This window comes from Drosophila elegans, unplaced genomic scaffold (assembly GCF_018152505.1).
Source record: "Drosophila elegans isolate 14027-0461.03 unplaced genomic scaffold, ASM1815250v1 contig_814, whole genome shotgun sequence".
Lineage (NCBI taxonomy): Eukaryota > Metazoa > Arthropoda > Insecta > Diptera > Drosophilidae > Drosophila > Drosophila elegans.
The window spans coordinates 6,379,365-6,402,316 of record NW_024546167.1 but is presented as its reverse complement, the minus strand read 5'-3'; the positions used below and the strand labels follow the sequence as shown (position 1 = coordinate 6,402,316).

The 22,952-nt window shown below is 37.6% G+C and overlaps 1 protein-coding gene across 1 annotated transcript in view; it reads left to right on the top strand.

The window, feature by feature from the left end:
- Positions 1-10,921: 10,921 nt before the first annotated feature.
- Positions 10,922-22,952, top strand: part of LOC108138115 — a 38,684-nt gene continuing 26,653 nt past the window's right edge. The window contains 2 exon segments of the mRNA XM_017260141.2: positions 10,922-11,839; positions 21,789-21,832. The gene's annotated coding sequence lies outside the window, so the exon portion shown is untranslated.

Genomic DNA, 22,952 nt, shown 5'->3' with positions numbered 1-22,952 from the left:
CTGCTTTGCACTTGAGATTCTTATCGCCGACTGGGGCCTCAGCGTTGATTTCTAGATCTTTACAATGCATATTCCCACATTTTCCCCCGATCCGCATTTCTGCTATCTGTCACCCGCCCGAGAAATGTTGTATTCTTAGGTAATATTCTGAAGAAGCTTTCCGGGGAGTCGCTGGCACGCCCACAGTAATTTTGGTTACATAAATTGTCCACAAAGCTAAACCAAAGTCCACAATTAGCCCTAGAAGAGTACAAAAAATCAGAAGTCGGTGCTTAAAATACCCTTGAAGAACGATAATTACGCCCTTTGTATTTTAAATAGGTAAACAATTGATTGTTTATGATTGTATGAGGCAATGAACAGTCTCAACATCATATTTGTTACAATAAAGATTAATTCTTAAAGAGTTTGATAGATAAATATTTTAAAAGTTCGACACATTTAAAGAATTAAAAAAGATGTATTAAAATAAATAGATAACTTCCGATAATATTTAAAATAGGATGGTATAATATAAATTATGTCACTTCATAAAACAAACAATAGTTTTCTAAGTCAGGGAGATTAACGGCTCTGGAAAATCAAGCAAGCTCAAGTGAATTATTCTTATAGTTTTTCATACATTATAATATTAGTGTAAATGAGATCTACTCTGCACTTTCTTAGCCAAAGGAACCAACTGAAGATGATATGTATGTAAGGAGAAGAGTGCCACAAAAATCCGAGAGAGATGTCCAACTTAGTTGGGCACTGAAGTGCTCTGTGCTTATGTCTCATTAGAGATACTTTGCCGACGAATCATCGTCGTTGTCGTGGCTGTTTTGCTGCTGCTTTCTGCTGTCGACTTCTGGGGCCTGACCTCGCACTGGCGTGGCTTTATAAAAAGACACAGATTAGTAATGCTCTCAAGTGTGGTCCCATTCCAGCCACATCTGTATCTGCGGGCACACAAGTGCGAGTGTAATGTGTGCGTAAGTAGCAGCACAAAGTGTCAGCTTTGGAGGCAGATTTAAGCATAAGAAAGCTCACCGCCAAGAGGGAAAATTAAAGAAAAACCAACGTTAAATTAGTGGCAATTGTGCGCGACATTGTGAGAGTGCCTTAACCCACCTCCCGCCGCCTCCCGAATAGCGCTTTTACTCCCCCCAACACTCGTAACTATTTATTTAGTCGACTTTCGCAGTTACAGATACATATGTGTCTTCTAAAGCTGAAGACGAAATGGCCAGCGATTTGTCGGATAAGTTCCCAAAGCAACTCTGCCAATAAATGTCGCAGATTTGGCCTCTCTATAAATGGTTCTGGTGGCCACTGATGTAAGGCTGAGGCCAGGTCATAAAGTACCCAAGCTTTGGTGGGTTGCCTTTTCGGCACACAAATAAAATATTTTGAAAGTTAAGTTTATAAACCTTTTAACTTGTCCTAGTCGTAGGCATTAATTGTGCATTAATTTAGTGTTCGACTCAACTTGGCACATTTATTATTTGCCTAATTTGTTCATTCAGCAAGAGCTTCCTCTTGCTAATTGAAAAATTTTTTAAAACTTTAGAATCGTAGCTGTAGATTTTCACAAACATATTCACAAGATTAAAGGTCTTTCCCTTGCAAATTTTACTAACATTGCATTAATTTTTTGTATTTTTTTTATAAAATTTAAATAAAAATTATTTTTTTTTAAATTTTTGGTTTTTAGTCTGCGTCTTAAACCTTTTAACCTTATTACATGTCAAAACCCAAAATAATTTCTTCAAAACTGGTTCAACATTTGTACGTTGATGGTATATTTTTATTTAAATATTCATTTTATATCTGGAAATATTGTCCGTAAAACATAACTTTAAAGCTTTCAATTATAGTCTCTAAATTCAGTCACATTAATTTACAAAAACATTATTTTGTCAAGCGAAACTAGACAAGCTCTCGGATTAACCGCTCTTTACTGATCTCAACCTTATGTACACACTGTATAGGGTTGATTGGCCTGCGCCTGCTATTTCCGCTTATCATACCTCTCGGAACAGTCGTGTTGGCCCTTTTTACTGGGCTCTTTTTCCTCCGGCTTCTTGCGACTCTATACGAGCTATCTTGACATTTATTTGGTGGCCGGGATTTGCAGCTAATTTCGCTTATCGCTTGACGTGTGCAGATACACAAGGCAAACAATCACTCACCGGCCACGCGGCCAGCGCAGACTTAAAAATGTTTACGGACCATTTCATCTTCTTCTCGGTGGGCTCTGCGGCTGAGGTAATTTAGCAGAGACGGAGAATAAATTCTATATTTTTTCGCAGAACCGAAAACTGACCCAAAAAGCGACGGGGAAATAAAGGAAAATCCCATGGCAGACAGATTAAACAAACATTGGTCCGACAGCAGTCGAGCTGAGTCAGTCAGCGCCTTGAAGTGGCCAGCCTATTTTTGTGGTCACCAGCGGTCGGACGAACTGCATAAATTTCTGTTTCGCCTTCTGTAAATCGCGAGGCAAGTCGGAATTTTCGCTCTGCGTGTGCAATTTGTGCCAAAGTTCTTGTTTAAAGACCGACCGCGCCAAAAGGAGGCCAAACTAATAAAGATGAAATGGAAATTCATTGCAAGAAAACGAGAACAGACGAACTACTATGCGCGATCGGTGGACTGAAGGCGGTGCGGGTTCAAGGCTGCTGGCGCGAGGAAAATGTGGGAAAATATGCCGAGTTGGGTGGGGTAATTTTGAAAAAGAGTGGAAAGGGAAATGACATGTTAAGCTTTATAAATATGAAAATAATACTCATCGAGATAGGGCAAAGGCTCGATGGATAACTATCACTGTTGGATTTAATACAATTTTTGTATTTATTTCTGATTTGCTTGTCCTCAGACATTGTATTGTATTATTATATTTTATTTTATGCCCTTCTATGCATTTAAAAATTGATCATATATTGTTTAAATAGTACAACAAATTCTAAAAACTCAAAGTTATTGTCATTTTAAAAACAACCTCTATTTATTTATTATTAATCTATTTTATGACTATTAATTTTATTATTATTTATTTTTATAACTATTATTATTATAATAATCAATTCGAAATCACCTATACACCACATTAGGCTTAGCTCAATATTGACAATTCATATAATTGTCAAATTATAATCCAAAAAAGCCTCATCTTTGATCCGTGGATTATTGACGGCTTCGCTCAATTAATATGCTTTAGCAGGGTAAAACGTTTCTATGGGTAAATCCCCCGAATTAAATTCAATGCCAAATCCCCTTTAAAGCGAGGGCCACAGCAACAACATGTTGCACGACCCATTCCGCCATCCTCCCCCTTGGGCAGCAACCATTTTGTCACGAGTCCTGCCGCAAAGCCGCACTAAAGAGGAGCCGGCTGCCACTTTCAGGTTTTGCCGCCCGCAAATAAAAACATTAAATGCTTTGTTGGCCATACTTCCCCATCCCCTTCCCCTTCATTTTCTCCCAGCCCCAGCCCCACCCCCTCGCCCTGCCGCCCACCGCCGGGCAACGTGTTGGCCATTCATTCAGTCATTAAGTGGCAGCTGACGCCGCAGGAGGTGGCCACTGACCCGAGGGGAATGGATCTGGACCGGCGGCGCGCACAATTTGTGGCCAGCTAAATTATTTTTATTACAATTCGGTTTCGGCTTAATGCTGTTTTAGTCAATTTATTATTAATTTCATTGTTTTTCTTTCGCGATATTATACCCTAGGAATGTTTGGCGTGGATTTGTTACATTACACAATTTTATTCTGGTTTGATGCGAAACGTAAAGAGTATGCACTATATAATATCGACCAACATTTCTTCATGATCACAGTTAAAAGCATATTGGTTATATATCTTCACGGTCAATTGCAGGGTTTTGGATCGAATCAGCAGCCATTTTTATAAAATTAATACTAGTTTTGAACAGTGTTATAAATTTATTATTTTGCTATTATTAACCATTATTGAATTAAAATTATATATTAAAAATGAACAGAGTTTGAACTAAGTATTTCAGACTGTTTGGGGTATGTTTCTCGCATTAAAGGACAACAACAGTAGTCGCTTATCAAGGTTTTGTCCCAAAACCAAAGTATCACATTTCAATTTTCCCTATATTTTGGTGTAGCCGCTGATTTCCTTCTCATAAAGTTTTTCCGAACTTATCTTATTAGAGGAAAATTTATATTAAAACAAGCTAGTCAAATATTTTAGGATTTTTTAATTATAGAATTTATTAAACAATTTTCTTTGTTATATAAGTTTATTAAACGGCTAACTTTCCTAAATTTAAATCCCTGTGCTTAAGCCAATTTTTTTGAATTAATATATTGTAACATTTTAAATTATAAGAGATTTTGTTTGTCAAAACAAAAATTTTACTTAAAGAGAACTGGAGCTTCTTAACTATTTAGTTCTGCAGTTTTCTACGTAGTTGTTGCCACATCCCATCAAATTTATGATTGTGCTTAAGGGGACTTTTTGTCGACTGCTAATAAAAACTTTTCCATTCTGTACTTTACCTTGACTAGCCGGCTACTTAATCGCACATAAAATAAATACAATTTTGCGGAACTGAACGATTGAACTTTGCAGTTGGTCTAAGCACGCACAAATCAACCCAAATCAAGCCAAATCAAGTTGCTGTAAAGTTTGGCACTTCTTCAAAGCGCTTTAAAGGCGGCCCGTCAAATTAACCTTGAAAAGTGAATAACATTTCGTCGAAGACTCGTAGCGCATTTTAATTGAATTTAATTAACATTTTACTACGCCCCATACTTTGGATATGGGAAAAGCGACGACGAAACAAAAAAAAAACAACAACAAAAATAAGAAACAGCAACCGGTGGACAAACAAACGGATGGACGTGAGGACAGATGGCAATTGGCGGACAAGCCAAAAACCGAAGTTGACAATGAAGCTGACGACGCATGCGCGCAGACTAATTGTCTGCTAAATGGTGGGGGTGGAGAGGGCAGGGGCGTCCCTGAGGGCGACCATTAAAAAAACAACAACTACAGTAGCAACGTGACCCAGACAACAACAAAGCTCATAGTAAAATACATTCGTATACGATTGTGGGTGGTTCCATGAGGGGAGGGCAACGAGACATTGCACTTGAAATTCAAGACAATGGAAAATTTGTAATGATGGATGTTGTCGGCGATTAGATTGCAAGGTGAGGGGCAGCAAAGAATGAAGATGCAGCGGAAATACATAAGTACCCTACTTCAATAAAGTTTTTTAACGAGATATGTTATTTAATACTTTATTTTTTATTATTAATAAATTCAATAAATATGTTTAAATAAAAAAAAAAAATGTTAATGATTAGAAACATTATTTGTATTATTTTTTTATTTAACAAGCACAAAAACTTTTCAAGAAAATTGTGCCCTATTACGCTATGCTTAAATTAACTATAATACATTTGAGTATTTTTCCAAAAATTTCCGTTTTTATTTTTTAAGACAATGATTAAACCTGATTTTTGTAATTAAATACTAAACTTTAAAGCTTTCACAAATAAAGGTTTAACTTGCTTATAAATCAAATACAAAATGTACAAAACAAATTAATAAATAAATAAATAAATGCAATGCTAAAAAAAAAACTGTCTTGGTCCCAAGCTTGATGCAATAATCCAGTGCCAAAGCTCAGCTCCTATATTGGTTCTAGACTTTCCATCAGCAGTCTGTGAAATGAAGAAAAAATTGTTTGTTCTAGGCATTAAATATCAGAGCCAAAACTGAAACGCAAACACACAGATGCAGTCGCTGCGGCAGACAAAGGTGCAGATAGAGATACAAGAAGAAGGTGTCGTTTGTTTGGTCGTTCGCATTTGAGTCTCGCTGGGATCGTATTCAACGCTCAGCTGGGCTCATCCACAGCCCCGCCAACCACTTCTGGGACAGCTCTCGTCTGTCAACAGGAATCCAGAACGGACCAAGTCAAATGTGTGCATTAAATGTCAATAACCATAACTTAATTCGTTTGGACTTTCATTTGGTTTTCGGTTTTCGGTTTGAGTTTGGTGTGTCTGGTTTGTCTTTCACATCGTTCGTTGCCATTGTTTGCTTTTGAAACAAAGGTCAACTTACGATGGCCACTTCGCCCCCTTGGACACACTGATTGGGGCTGGAGGGAGGTATCGGAGGTCTGAAATCGAATAGGACTGGCTACTGCAAAAATATTGACTCAATGCAGCATTTTTGCAGGGGGCTCAGGGAGTGCACCATAAATCACAGTGATGGCCAGATTTGGTCAGTGGCCCAATATTGGTTTAGGTCGCCCGGGGAACATTTTAAACTAATTGTCAGCCAGGAAAGATCAATAGGGATGCTTTGCCTCCAAGTAAGGAAGCAAGTTCATCCGGGGACGACATATGTTGAATTGAAAAATTTATTGGCCATAATAGCAGAAACAACTTGAATAAAAGTTAAAATATATAGTGAATGCTATCACTTAAATACTTGAAAAAATATAAATCAAAAATAGGTATACACCTAATACCTAGTTAGTAATCGCTTTTATATACCTTTATTAATTATTTATTTATTTTAATATGAACATTTATTTCAAACGTTGTTGTATAAAAGAATCTTCGTCTTAAAACGCCATTCCTTTAAGTTTCTTCCCGAAACCTTTTTTTTTAGAGTCATAAAATTCTTCCGAACTCTCATTCTATTTTTACAACCCTCACATCGCACATCAAATTCACTTTCCACATCCCGCAGCTTACACTACTGGCCATCAGGTAAATGGAATACGTCTCAAATCGAAATTCTTTGGGGATTTGGCATCAGCTCAGGACCGAAACTATCTTTCATACCAATAAAAACGAGACCATTCAGCACACAGGAAAAATGAAATACCCTGGTGACTGACGCAGAGCACACACAGCTATAATTTACATATTTTTTTTGTCAAAAACAAAAAGTGGAAATGAAAAGGAGCAAAGAGCGCGTTGAAGATAGCAAAAAGCAACCCAAAAGTAAACAGAAGTTTTTTGCGGGGCAGCGGATGGGGATGCCACTTTTTGTGCGGCCCAGAAAGGTTTGTTGAAATTGAAAACGGCGTTGATTATAATGTCAATACTCATAAAAATAACAGAGAAACAACAAAAAGCAGCTCGCAAGAAAAAAAAGAATAACTTTAAACTTGTGACACACAGCGAAGTACGATACAGCTAATGGCGAGGGGATGCGCCGCAGGGCGGAAACAGGGGCGGGGGCGTGTCTGATTGGTCCGCTCATGGGTGCGGTCCAAAACATTTGGCTTGCTTTACCCCTTTTATTATTGTTGGGCTCTTATTTATTTGGCGGTCAGTGTTTTGGCTTTTTTTTCACTTTGGTCATTTTTTTCTTTTTGCTTTATAATCGCCGTGTCTTTTTGGAGTAAAAAAATCAAAATGTATGTTTCATGTTCTCCATTGGCACATTGGCACATTCGTGGACATTACTAATGCTCTGTGGCTATTGGGGAATTTCAGCTTAATTTGAAAATCAAGAATGTTAAACTAAAAGCTCTACATTCCGTTTTAGTTATTATCGTACTGTAAGTATTTTGTTTTAAATTGTAAATGCTCAACCCGTTAAAAGTTGTATAATTATTATCCATTAAAACTATATTTTAATTAGGTACATACATATGTAAAATTATAAAAAAGGGTATAAAAAAAAATTTAATTGTCAGCCAGACAAATGAAAAGTTATTTTTAGAAATATTGCAGAACATTTTTTTGGGTTACCTAATTTGCTTGAAAATTAAATATAATAATGCAGAACAGTTTATATTTTAACAATATTTAATTTTAAAAATGGATGTATTTGTAAGTCATGATCACTTTTTTTTAGTTCGAACTCACTCTTAGCATTCTGTGCGCATCCACTTCAAAAATCAGTTTATTTTTAAAGAGTATCCCACCCCTCGCAGTTGTCTAATATACATTTGATATCTTGTTGCTGTTTTGTCCTTTGGCTACCTGCCTGATCTGCTCACCTTACCACCCCGGTAATCCTCCTTGCCATCGCCTCGATGTCACCCCTCGACTTTAATGCGCTTTGGCATGCTTTTAGGCAATAATTCATGGATTAACGCCATTTGGCTTAAGCTCGTTTCTTTGGCTGCTTTTAGCGCAGAGTTTTTGATATTTGGAGCCTCGCCTTCACCTTTTTGGTGCCATCGCCACTCGGGACTCGCATTCCTCGGACGTGACTAATAAACCTCTGTCCCCATCTCCTTTTGCCGACTCTAATGATCTTGCTCATTTTTGGCCACAGACCGAATTTCGTGTATAGCGATTTGTTGACCACAACAAATTGCATTCGCCTATAGCCCCATAAATAACTTTTGCAAATGTCCTCACCGCCGACCGGTTTACATACGTATATGTCCTTGTACCTGACTGAGTGACTGACTCCCAGGACTCCTGACTGTGAGCACGTGCTAAGTGCCGGAGGAGCCATTAATCAATCCGTGGGGCGGGACGTATTGGTCTGCCTTGATTTATGCTTTAGCATATTATTTTTGATTTTAGAATTTCTTTAAATGCGGTCCTTCCTTTGCTGATTGTAAGCGAATTTTATGTGGCATCTTGTATCCTTTATCGTTGCGCCTCATGCGAAAGCCTTTCAGACGAAATTCAATCGGCCTGGAAGGGATCCTCTTCTGTATCCTGTTCCCCACTTGCTTGTGCCACTTATATTCCCAGGCGGCGAAACATTTTGCGCTCGCTTTGTTTCTGCCAAGGCATGCAAAATTTTTCGGATGGCAGAAGGCTGAGTTTAAGGAAAAACCCGAAGGGAAAATGGGTAGGCGAACAAGAAGGTACTAGAGAGGGGTTGAGATATGGAGATATAGAAAGCAAAAATGAAAGACTAGTCAAATGGATGAAAGTTTTAAACATGTCTGCATATTAAAGGACTTAATTAATTTTAATAAATTATTCACTATGTATTAAATAATACAGATCCGTATAATACATTTACAAAAGTTGAAAACCTCCAATAAAGTATTATTTAAGCAGACCAAATAATAGTGTACTATACAATAAAACTTAAGTCTCATTTAGCTAGTGCCGCAACGCATCTGAAAGGATTTCTTTTAAAATTAAAAAATATCTCCACAAAGTTGTAATGCTGGGGAATTCTAAGCAAAGGAAGCTGGAAAGCAGCACAGAGAAGAAACCTCACTGAGTAGCAGCTGGCCATCATTGTTCGGGGCAAGGGAAAAACACAAAGGGGATGGGACTGGAAACTGTCTTGCGGGTGACTGACGCTCCCAAGTGGCATTGGCAGCATCCTCTTCTTCTTCGCCACCCCCTATCTTGCGTAACTTTTTCTTCCTTCTTAAACTTCCGTTGCATGAATTTCCGGCCATGGCATTTTCATTGTTTTTGCTGCTACTTCGCCCGCGTCCGCGGCTGGCACTTTCCATTTAGCTGAAAGTTGATTCACATTCAGGGCATTTAATAAGCGCTTATTGTGCTTAAGCCTCATTGTTGTCCGTTCATAGTTATTTGTGTTGTTCGGTTAATACTTTCAGTGACTTTAATGACCGGGAACAATCAAACCCAAGCAAATGGCAAACTTGCTAAGACCAAGCCACAGGATTTGTCCGCAAATCTGGCCAAGACTAATATCTATTAGACAAGAGAGTTGCCGTTGTAATTTGTATGCTGCACATATAAAAATAAATATTTAATTTTGCATTTCCCTATAAATCAGAAAATAATTATTTAATATACTTGTCCGATTTATAAATTATAACACTCTCTGCTAGGATATAAATTTTTTTCAAGAAAATATACTGTCTAAATAAATATAAAAATAAGCTTGCCAAAATTTTCGGTTCAAACAGTCCATGAGATAGGATTTCGACGATGAACTATTCGATTTTATTGATATATATTATATTATTCATGTTTTTTGTAGCATTGGCTCGAGAAGCTCAATCTTTCTGTTAATTAGTTAATTTGCAAAGCAATCTGTTCAAAAAATTATAACCACATAAAAAGTATGGCTTGTTCTTCAGATCAGGATCAAAATAATTGTTTTAAAGTTAACCCATTTTGCGTAAACATTCGTTTTCCAGTCGCAATCTTATTTGTAGAGAACTTTTTAACGTCAGTAGCATCATTTTAATTGAAGGTGATAGTTTAAAGTCAAAGTTCTGAAAGTTAATGGTGTTTGGATTTGGATTTAAAACCTACTTAGGGCACCTCCTGGTTTGATTGTGATTAGTGTTCAATTAGTAATCATAGAGACAGACAGACAGGGCTTATTAACTTGATTAAGAACAAACATATGGAGTCGCAATCGCTTCTTTTTATTTGTTAACACACTTCTACTCTACGAGTGACTTGTTTAAACACTAGCTATATTTGCCGTGAATCTGAGGAATTTGCATCATTGATAACGGGGTGGGTTGGTCGTCTCCGATACTATTATGTGGCTTCTTGGGCAATTAGATTGGGCATTTAGCCATGAAATTTGCCAACATATGGCTTCTATCTGGCAGGAACAACAACAAACGGCCTCCGCTAACAGAACGGCTAACAGAACGGCTAACAGGGAGGCGCACTGTTACTGTTAGGTGGCCAAGTGCAACGTGGGGCTGGGGCTTGGCTCTTGTCTTGGCTTGGGTCTCTTTCGCGCGCCCTCTCTCGCTCGCTCTCTCTGTGGCCCCCAAGCAGTCGGTCGTGCGGCTTCGGCTGTCGCTTCGGCCGTCGCTTCGGCAGTGTTACAGAGCAGCGCAGAGCATCGCATCTGCGGTCTTCAGTGGTCGCAGCCAACAACCAACAGCCAACAGCACCGCGGATGCTCCACTCCGCTCCGCTTCGTTTCTTCTTGGTCCGGTCCCCACTCGACGCTCTCTTAAGCACGAGCTCTCGGTCGGTCGCTCCGCAGCTGCGTCCGTTCCGTGCGCTTTTCGAAAATAGTTACAAAATTTTCATCGAAGTGAGTGGAACGCCGCAGCGGTAAACGGAATCGGCATCGGAATCGGACTCGGATTCGGTCGCATGGACTCTTGAGCAGCCGGAGAAGCTCGCTCCGAAATCGCTGAAAACTAAAGCACAATCGCGTTCTTCGTGGAAACGCCAGCACAAAAACAGCCCACAGCACTACAAATCAAATCAAATCAAAACAACGTAAATTCCCATTTATTCATCTGCGAATGGGTACACCAAGTCCAATTCTTCAAGCCAAAAAAACGCAGTGAAACAAGAAGTGCATGCGGTTTTCCTGTTCGTGGAGCTATTGTTATTTTTAAATTGCTGACCGCAGAATATTTGTACTGCTATAAATAGACGGCAACACACAAAAAGAGATGCCGCCGAAACAAAAATAAACCAAAAGCCCAAAGGGTAAAAACTCGAAAGTGCCAAAACAAACAAGAATTTCACTTAGAAGAAGTGCGTGTTCTATAAATATACAAATACAAAACCGCAACAAAGTAGCAACTAGGAATATTTTGCAATACAACACAAATCACAACACAAAACTGCATTTTGTTGAATATTCAATCTGGAAAAGCCAAGTGTCAAAGTGTAGTGCAAAAATATTTATAAATCTCTGCCAAAACATTAACAACCGAGGAAGAGAAGAGAATTCTACTCACATTTTGTGCATTTCAAAAAGACTTTCGATTTTTAGAATACAAAACAAACAGAAAACAAAAGGGGAATCCGTTAGTTCCGCATTAAAGTGTTAAAATAAATTAAGTCTTGGATACTCCGTGAACTTAGCATTTTGGAATACTTCAACGCCATTTTGGATAACCGTGCTCGTGAATTCTGCATATATTGCCAATCGATCTGAAGAGCAGAAGGAAATAATTTCACAAAGGTTGGTAAACAACTTATGTTTGTGATCGCTGTGATTGTTGAGTAATAGATTGTGGCTGACATAAAGAAATCCATTTATTGCTGCCGCTAAATATTTATATTATGCACACGTCATTAAGCATACGACAGGTTGGCCAATGTAAGAATCTGTTTGTGAGCCACAGCAAATGGCCATGAGACTGGTGTAAACAAAGAATATCGGTTTTTTGTTTGCCTAGAAACATATAAATATACAAATGTTAAAAAAAACCCAATATTATTTTTAAAATTGAAAATTAATGCAAAAAACCGTTAATTAATTTAGTGATAACAATTTGATATTTGTTAGTTTTATGTGTAAAGTAAGCCTCTCAAGAATCTTTGGAAAGATTTAAATATTTGTTCAATAAAATATAACATTTTAAATCAAATAAAATAAAGAATATATATTTTTTATTTTATGATATAAGTTTAAATAACCTTAAAAATTTTAATATGCTTAGATTAACCGTTAAATGAAAAATGAAGAAATTCGGTGAAAATTTAAATACCATTTGTAGTAATTTTATAATTTTAAATAGCTATATTGTCGAACATTACTTTAAATTAAAAAAGTTGAAGTGCTAAGTTAAGAAGAAGAAGTCTTCCAAATTATAAATTACAAAATTGGTGTAAAAAAAGAACAATTTGAGAACAACCTTTTGCTAGAAATTTGCCCAACTGCTATTAATTGAAATAAACATTAGCAGGTAATTGAAAAAGCCCAACAGACTTTCTAGGAAAAACGAATCCATTTCAATCTGACCACTTACACCTGGACACAGTCGAGTGGCAAAAGTGAAATGTTTACAAAGAATAATACTTGAGTCTGCATACACATAAGACGAAGTACTGTAAACAAAATTACCCGAGTGCATATCTCATTACCAGACCAAGGATCATCGTCAAAACAAAAGAAAGAATTGCAAGAAAGAACAAAAAAATATAGGCAGAACAGAAAGGTGAAACTTTTCCCATTATAAACGCAAGTGTTTTCAGCACTCTTATTTTTCCCCTTCATATTTTTTTTTTTCGTTTTCCTTATAAGTAGAAGTGTCAGTCGGGGCCATGGATATGACCACTGGCAGCTGGTCAGTCACAGTTCTCGGTTCTCAGTGGCAAATCCTACTTCTCACACCGGAATCAACGTCATTCATAAAACTGAAAATGGAAAAAAATTATAAAGCGGGGGACATTTTTTACATCTGTCATAAATTTCCCTGCACTCAGACATAAATCTATTTTTTGCATTTTATTTGTTTATTTAAAAATTCTTGTGCACGGCAAAGAGAAAAGACGAAAGCCATAATTTGCAACCTGATTGATGTGACAATTCCTTAATTAATTTTTGTTGGAAATACGCCTTATATACATATGTACATATGGCTGCCATTTAATTAGCAAATCTGTTTTTGGGAGAGGTAATACATCACGGTAAATGATGTGTTGCGAGTGCAGCAGAAAAATGAGTTTATTCACATCGCAGAGTCTATCTTCTGGCTCGTTTACCTTCTCGTGGCCAGGTAATTGAACCCTAGTATTGTCCTGCCTTGCCCTTCCTCCATAAATACAGATCTATGTATAAATATACGGGTCCCAATGCTGTCACCTTTTCCCACGATTTGTCAATCAACGTTTTATTCTTACTTAACTAACCGAGACATTTTGGTAATTACTTAGAGACAGCGCCCCGAAAAAATTTAAAAAAGCAAATAATACGAACAGTTGATAAGGCTTGTGTGTTGTGTGCTTCTGTTGAGATCGAGTTCAGTGACTTGACTTTATCACTGCTTGCTGAAACTTTTTGGCTCAACATTCTTCGTTCTTCTGGCTTCTTGTTCTTTTCTGCTGATAAGAATTGTGAGGCTGAGACGACAAAGAACGCGAGTCCGAACACTGCATTTTGAACAGCCCATAAAAGAGCAAGATTCCTGGATTGGGTAATGACAAATGCTAGAATCGTTTTTTTGTGATTAAACTTTTTTTAAGAATTTATAAGTTAGTTACTCTGGAAAGCATAAGCTCTTAAACCAAACATTTGTACAGAAAAGTATATTCAATTAGTCTAAAGATGCTATGAAGTGGGATTGTATTACTAAGACAATAAATTATTTAAATTCTTAAGCTTAAATTAATAACACATTGAAAGCTTTGTAAGATAACGTATGAAATATCTGTTGTTTATCCTTTCGAGACTCCATAACTTATTTACCTGTGCTAAAATAAATATACTTATCAGACAAACTCCCCAAAGTATGCCACAAATCAAAAAAACGCTTAATTTTTCTTGGTAATAAATATTGTATTATTTATTGGCCAAGTTGATGAATATTTTGGCAAATAAATTGCGGTGATGTTGCTTTTCGATCCAAAAGAAGTCCAATACAGTCTGTGAAAAACTGCAACTCAAAATCATGCAATAGTCAAACAAATATTTCACAACCATAAACATTGTTAAAAATGCAGAATGCATTATATTTTAGCCCCACCCAATTAGCTTCGGATACTTGTGCAGTAAATAAGCCACAAAATGGAAAATATACAAGAAGCTAAAAAAAAGAACGGAGGATGAAAAGCTGGCAATGAAAGAAAATATTTCCTGCGCTATATTTTGCAGCCAACGCACATAAATAAGCTCTAAACCAAGAAGCCAAAAAGGCAACAGAATGGGCGTACCAAAACTTGGTCGCATTGTTGCTGCCACTGCTATGTTAAGGTTGGCAACGGGCCAAAAAGACATGGCCAAATGTGCGCCAGTTTTCGCTACTAGTCATCATCCAAAATTCAGCCTCCCATTATCCCTTCATCCCTACTTTTGCTCTCGGCCAATTTCTGTTGTCGGCTCGCTAATAAATAATTTTAATTGTATTTATTCTTTCAACTTTGTTGTTTTTTTATTTGGCTGCTCCACTTTGGTAATAAAAAGATTTCCATTGTTGCACTAGTTGTGCTGCGGGAAATGGCTAAAAAAAACGTGATCAACAGCAAATTGAGTTCGCCTTTATGACTTGGCCAATTTGCACAGTGTGTGTGTGTCTTATCAGGTTGCAATGACAGCATTGGGGTTGGCCAGGTTTTCCCTTACTTTTCTTTTTTTGCACTTTTTCTGTGCCGTCTGCTGGTGCCTCCTCCAATCTTTGGTCGACAAATATGTCGAGTGCTTGACTTGGGCAAACTTTGTCACTGATAAGACTGTTGAACACCAGTCTCCTGCTCATGTTCAGAACTCTTCAATTTTATGCTTCAACACTGGCGAAAAAACTTATTACTTTTAATTATACTTTTTAAATACAAACCGAAACACACTCACACACTCTGCTAATTATTATTTATAAGGTCGGATGCCCTTCGTTATACCGTATACATTATTTTCAACAAATACGATATAACCCTTTACTTCGGGTAAAGTAACTTGTCCATTAAAACCAGTTTTCAGTCGTGCTTCTGAGCCTTTAAATAAATATTATTAATATTATTAATTAAAATTTTGTCAGATACAAATTTTTTTATTTGGTTATTAAAAAAAATATTTGTTTTCTTTAAAAAAATTTTGTTTTTTAATGTATATTATAACAGCCACCAAACTAAGGGAATTTTTTTCTGTGCCGCAAAATGGACAATAACCATACGCCACGTTGCACTGAAAATGAAATGGAATGAAACGAAAGTTGTCTTGACTTTTATGTATTTTTTTTGGCGAATTGGTCACGTCTTCAATGCAGTTTTGCTACTAGAGTTGGGGGAGTGACTTACGGGGGAGGGTTCGACGGTGTGCAGTGACATTTATTGTTGGTTGTCATTGGTGTTGCTGCTGCATCAGATACAGTTGGACCCTGCCCGAGTGTCTATATCCATAGCCCATGCCCGAGTATCTATATACAAGAATCACCCACACACTGTAGCGATGAGTTTTATAGGCGCTTTTAATACTGGGCCAAGGTAGTTTTTATCTTTTTACTTTGCCATTTCATTGTTGATGTGATGGTTGTTGTTGTTGGACCGTCTGGCAGCTTTAGCCGATTTTGTTGTTGCCTTTTGTAATTGCAATTTGCAATCCTTGAACAATTTGCTCTCTTTTTTTCCGATTCTCTCATCGCCTGCTCTTTAGTTTTGCTTTAGGCTACTTAAATATATTTATTTATTTTTCCTTTGCTAGTCGCAAAAGAAAATGTACCGGAAAAATAATACGAAAAAATATCTTTTTAAAATACATAAAATCTTTATTTGTGTCAAATTTTGTTCTTTTCAATGAATTTTTCCTTTTATTTTTAAACCAAAGATTTTCTAAATCGTTATTAAACATAAAAACGAAATCAAATAACAATAATCATTTAAAATTCGATTTTCTTTCAATTTTGTTTGTTAGTTTTATGTCTGTTTTCGATTTTCCAATGACGTCTGCCAGAAATTTTCCATTGCATCGAGGCAATTGGCAGCCAAGTCAAGTCAAATGAATGCAATTGGCACACACACACAGAGCCGCGCCCGCTTACCCCCGTCGACTAGTCCCCTTACTACGCCCCTGCACTTGTATATCACTTATTCGATCAACCTTCCTTTCTTGGCTTGACTCTTTTGGTTCGTTTTTCAAACAATGCCAAGCTGTCAAAGCTATTGATTTGAGTGTGCGACTTATGTTTGCCATGTGAACGCCTTTGAACGCGCCCTCTTTTACTTTTCCGCTCCCTCTTGGCCCATCATCTCGGAATCCTTCTCTCTTGTCTGCGTGTTGCAATCAATGGGGTCTCCTTGGCGAGCGCTTTTCTTCTCCCCTTTTGTCCTCCTGGCTTTCTCCTAGTTTCGATCCTTCCTTTCACTTCTTTTTCCGCCTCTCTTCACACTTTACGCCCCTTTTTCCTGGGTTTTCTCTTCCTTTACACACTATTTTGCCCACTACACATGTGACTGCACCTAGGGGCAAAAATGCAGAGTTTGCACCAAAAAAAAAAAAAAGGAAGCAAAGGAGCGAACGTTTTCAACTGCACAAACTTTGTTGCCAAGCTTGTTTTACTTAAATTGTATTTGTACAAGGCTTGAACACTGCCACTTTTCCCCCAAACTCCCCAGGAATATTGCCTTTTTTGAGCTTCCAAAAAAGTGCTAGCTTGTAGTTTGTGCCAGCTGGTTAGTTGGTCTTAACTTTTCGCCTTTCTGCTGAACCAATTTGGAATGGAGGAGAAACATTGTTCTTGGCCATACATACCAGGAATCCAGATGCTATATGGCGCATTCAGCCAAAAAGGCAATGAACCAAAAATCTGAAGCCAATTCATTGGCCTTTGGCCTCTGTTGTGCCAGAGGGAAAATAGCAAAAAGGCGAAAGGTCATAAACAAGACTTTCTAGCTGCTGAATATATGGGCATAATCTACGGCCACGTTCTAGTTACCCTCCCATATCATTCGACTTGGCCCCGGAGGCCTTTTGTTTAGATTTATTGCTTTTTCTGTTTGTGCTCGAGTCCTCCCCCTTACTCTGAGGGTCCTTTTTAGTTGATAATTGATGAACATTGTGACTGCTGCACAGACGGACACCCCTGCACGCCCAGATTCAAAGCAAAGCTGACCAGAGATCATCCCTGAGCACACACACTTCTCGATTTGAAGCCTGTCCATATATGCATAGGAGACATGTCAATCACACTGAATCAATTATGTGAAGTACAAGCAAACAAGTCCGACACACAGCTCGAACACCAATACAAATAGACGTGGAGGCTTAGTCCAGGCAATTTAGAATCGACCTCATAGCTATTGTTTATTTGTGCAATCAATTTGCGCTCAAAAGTAGGCAATGCAAGCGCTTAAGCTTCGAATCAATAAATGAAAACCAGTATGAATAAACCATTTCATGAACAAAAATATAAATTGCAATACATTCAACTTTGATTGGAATAAATAATTACAATTTCCTCGCCAACGCATTCGCCTGCACTGAAAAATCAACAAAAATCACTCAGTTATGTCATATAATGACACAAACAATAATCAGCCGCTCCTCCCTTAATTCTCTCCCCAATTTGAACCCTTAACCCACTCAGCTGTCAACAAAGACATGGCAGGTGTAAGGGTGTGAACGTGCACACAGAAATTTATTGTTCGGGGAATGAGTGTTAAGGACAGCTTTTAACTGCTCACAGGAATAAAATCATGTGCCAAATGCCTTCGAGCGGCAACTAAAAGTCGTAAGCAACAGGAGTAACAATAGCAACAACTGCGATGAAGCTGCTTAATGATGACAGCCCAGGAAAAGGAGAAAAACTCAGCTCGAAACCAAGGACCAAATTCGTAGACACACAGAAACAAATAATCATAATAATTGATAACTTAACTGAACTTAGTAGAAAAATTAAAATTATATTGAACACTATTTTTTTAACAAATATTTTAAATATATATTCTTAAAAAGGCAGCTCCTTTTTTAAAACAAAAACGTTTGTTTATGTGGCAATAAGGAAACTTAATATATCGTTTTTTCATTAATACATGTTGTATTTAAAAATAACAAATTCTTAATAAATCTTCCTGTGAACCAATAATAATATTTTTTTGTTGTGCATAAGCTCATTGTTTCTTTTTGACTGTGTGTGTGGTGTGTGTTGAAGTTGAATGATTGCCGACGCCTGCTGCTGACAAGTGTTGCGTGTTTTGAATATGGACTTACATCTATTCAGAAAATACGTCTATACCCGCTCAAGTATGTCCTTTCGACTTGTCGCCTCATGACAAAGCCAAGCGAATTTCGAGCACTTCAAGTGCGTTGTTTGCTGGCTTATAGCGATGTTCATTGTGGCTGTCAAGGGGTTTTTGCTCGTATTGAAAGTGTCCTTCAATGAGAATATGTGTTTGACATTTTTAATACAATTTTGAACACAACATAAGATAAAATTAATTTTAAATTAATTTAAAAGCCCCAGCAATAAAAAGCCTATTTTGTTGATCTAGCTTTTAAATTGAAACACTTCAATGGATGGTAAATAAAATCCCAGAAACGACCTGAATAAAAGCAGCTGCAACTTGCTGAAATTCTTTTCTTGATTGACCCAACTTGAATGCTGGTAACTTTACCTTTTAGCTGACCTGAAAGTTTGTTAATGCCTTTTCCCGAATGGCGATAGAGTCCCGACTTTACAAACTGCTGCAGCTGCTGCTTAGCTTTACTTTAATTTTTAGCTGCCGTGTAAAAAAGAGCAAAGAATGAAACTTTACCGTCAGGGCTTTTGTGCCACTTTTCATGCTGCATTGCAAATTTTTTCAATGTTGCGAGAGCAGATTATGGGGTGGCGAAAACTTTATAACACTCATTTCATTCAAAGTTTGCCGGCACGGATCAAAGTTGTGGACAAGTGGGAGGATTTACTGCAGTACTTGAAAGGGTCATTCAATGGTTCATCAATCATGCCACGCCCTCTAATCAAAGCATGAAATGTCGAACAGGGAGTTCAGTTCAGGTTATGCCAGCCATAGGCTACCCCCTCTATACATATGTCTGGTTAGGCCTCCTAAAAGGCTGCAGCAATTTCGTTGATTAGCCTTGTGTCTGCGGAAAGTTTCCTCCCTAACATCCCACCTTCCCTCTGCCCATTTTGCTGTTTGTTATGGCTAAACATAAAAACTAAACGTTAACGCAAACGCACACAAACATATGTATGTTATGTAATTGATACGGAATGACAAGGAGTCAGAGAGAGAGAGTAAAAAAGGACATGCCTCAACAGTTTGCACAGTTTTTGCCTTTATGTTCAGGTGTTCTTTTGTTAGGGAATGGAATAATTTGGAAAATGGAACAGCTGATATCATAGGGGGAAAATAGTAGAAATTAAATTCTAAAATGTTAATTTTCCATCTATAAATATTTTAAAATTATTTTTCCTTTTACTAAAATTTGGAGAAGAAATACTTAACAATAAGGATTTATTTATTGTTTAATTACATTTTTTGCTTAGTTTTTTTTTTATTACAATCTCATAGTCACATTAAGTGCTTATAGTGCATTTTCTTGTTCGACTCTTACCGATTTTTATGGGTGACGCTTGGTTTTTATTGCTGCTTGGCTTCGCTCAAGGTAACAGGCGATGCATGAATGTGAGTATTCACACCACAGAAAACTCCCATTGCCACCCAAACACATCCAGCCTTCCCATCCCAAACCTTAGTCATTCCTCAGATGGCGGCCAACACCCAACACAGCATCATTTGGGTCTGGCTTTATTCCCATTTCCCCGCAGCGCATTTTGGCACAGGTGCCCGTAGATATATGGGCTTGAGGTTGGCCCACAGGCACGCCAGAGTGGGTGGTGTTGGCACGGGCCAAAGTCGTTTTCGGCTTAGGTCGGTGCTGATATATGTGTATGGCCACGTGGCAATCGCCAGATCCCCATGGCATATCTCCCCCACGTTTATTTGGCATGAGCCACATTTGAGTTTCTAATCAAGGTAATTTTATGTTTGCCAAGCTCGACTAATGCCAAAATTACATTTTTAGTCACCCCGCCACCGTTCTTTCCGCTTTTCTTTGCCATTTCCCGGCTCTTCCCACACAAAGTGGTTTTTTGGCCACCACGGCGTATGCGTGATAAATGCAAGCCAACATTTGGCTTATCCTTAATGCTCATGTGAGTGGGTGTCTGTGTGAGTGTGGAATTGTGGAAATGTGGCTGCGACTGTGCAAAGTAGCCATTCTCTTTGAGCTGCTAATTAGGCCAGCATTGTGAAGGGAAAGCCGGCAAAACAACAGCAGCCAATTGTATGCCAAGACAAGCCATTAACATTAGCGGTGCGCCTGGGAGAGTAAGGAAAACGAGTGTGCGGATAGGGGAGGAGCCAAAAAATAGGTCACTTAAAGTCCATATATTTAGCATTGATCTGCTGCCCAACACCAGTTTAAACGTGACTTGAAAGTCCATTTCAATCCTGTGAGAAACTGCAGTGCGAGTTTTACTAAAAAAAAGGATGTTTTAAAAGTTAGCGCAAACAAAAAACAATACCATTTGTTAAGACTTATTAACTTGACAAAACCAACCATTTCAACCCTTTATACCATTGCTCCAACCGACAGTTGTCAGTTAAACTTACTGAAAAGCAACTATTTTGTTTGCCGTGGCCACTTATAAAAAAGTTAAGCTGTCAGCACTTCACAATTTCATGAAACGACGCTAAATTTATAGCCATCTTTATGTCACGAAGAGATTTCGTTAAGTGGCCATCACAGAAACACATTTAATAATAAATTCTTTGAGATGCAATTCAATTTAATGCAAAAAGGATATTCATTCTTAATTTTCATTAGCCCTGAATTGTGTGCTATGTCGAATATCGTACGGCATAATGAAGTGTCAATGTAAGAGTGCACGACCCACTTGACAACTAAATCCCGATTCAAATTGATGCATCCAATCAACCATTTCGCCAACCATCCATCAGTCAATCACTCAATCAGTCAAGCGACCAATTGCGCCTGCGTTTAGGGTCAATAAAGGAGCGCTTGTCAACGATGAAAGCTGCAATCAGAGGGTGTTGGAAAATTCGCGCATGTGTGTTAGTGTAGGAACATCGATGAAAGAGTGTGAGTGTGGTGTGTTATGCATCACTTAATGCATCAGTGAGCAAACGATATCTGGGCCATTGGCGCTAAGTGTTTAGAACATTTTCATTTCAAGCCTTCAAGCGGTTCACTTGGCATAAATATATGTTTAAATTCCAATCTTATCTACAAATTATTTTAATAAAAGTAATATTTATTGTTTTGATATAGTACAATAATGACAAAAATGATTGTTCATAAATAATTCAAAAAAAGTTCTTTAAATTGTATATTAGAAAAAAAAGTTTCATATATTTGAAGGCTTGTCTTTAATTTATATATTAATAAAAAATTATTCCTAAATTAGTACTAAAATTTATAATCACCATATTCTTTTTTATTTTCTTTGCAGTTGACATGTTCAAAGCCAACGTGGAACGCTCATTTTGCATATTGGTAAGTGGTAATTTTCGTGCCCCAAATACATTGTAGTTATGGTCTGCTTAAAAGCTCATTAAAAATTGAATGCATATGTACGCAAATTTCAAGTTATTATTGCGGTTCGCAGGAGGGCAGGAAGGCTTAACCCAGAAAAGCAGCTGAAATTTAAGCTAATCAAAATTACATATTGACACCAAAAGGATGATAAAATTAGAGGTGTAAAAACGGGATATATGGACGAGGAAAATCCAGAGGACTGAACAAATACCGAATGAAGAAAAGAGAATCCCATTTAAATGGTGATGATGGCAGCTTGCAAAGCATTTTCCTTTCGCAATATACAAAATATAAAAGCTTTGTATATGTGTTTCCATCTGTACAAGTGTCAGTGAAGCAATTTCCCAGTTTTAGCTTTGAATATTTGACAAAAGTTCAACTAATTGACAGGCTCAACTTTCTGGAAATCCTTTTTCTGACCCACTCATTCACATTAATCATATGCAATGTGTTACAGGCCAGCACACATTGTGTTATTATAGGCTCTAAAAGAAATTCTGGCCAGCACATGAAAATTTCATTAAATTTTAAGCTTGTTATTGTCAGTCTGTCTCGCAGTCTGTTATGGGTCGGAATATGGCTTGGGTTCCGAGTTTCTGTTGTTGTTGCGATGACAAACGCCCCGAAAAGCTGTCATTAGTTGAAATCACATGTCACTGGCAGGGCGAAAGTGACCCGAGCGTGCTCGTCATAGGCATCCCAAAGAAAAGCAAAGCTAAAAGGGGTCAAAAGGTCTCTCTGGGGAAAGGTTAGTCGACCTCTTCGGGCAAGAAGCTGTGAAAGTTTTATGTGACACCTCGGTTGGGTGACCCTTTCGTGTTTAGGCTTACAAACTTTTTTTTGTTTTTCGAAATTTCTTAGGTCAATAACTTGAAAAAAAATTTATATTTTTTATTATTAAACTAATAACAAAAATACTTTTATTAACACGATTTCTTCGCTTTAAAATACAATGTTTATTTAATTAAATCCTAAATATATTCTCTGTATTAAAGCCAAAATCTCCTTTGCAAATGCAATTTTCTACGCCTATGAACCCGTGTCAAGAGTGAATACTGTGTGTCTGTGTGGTGAGCTG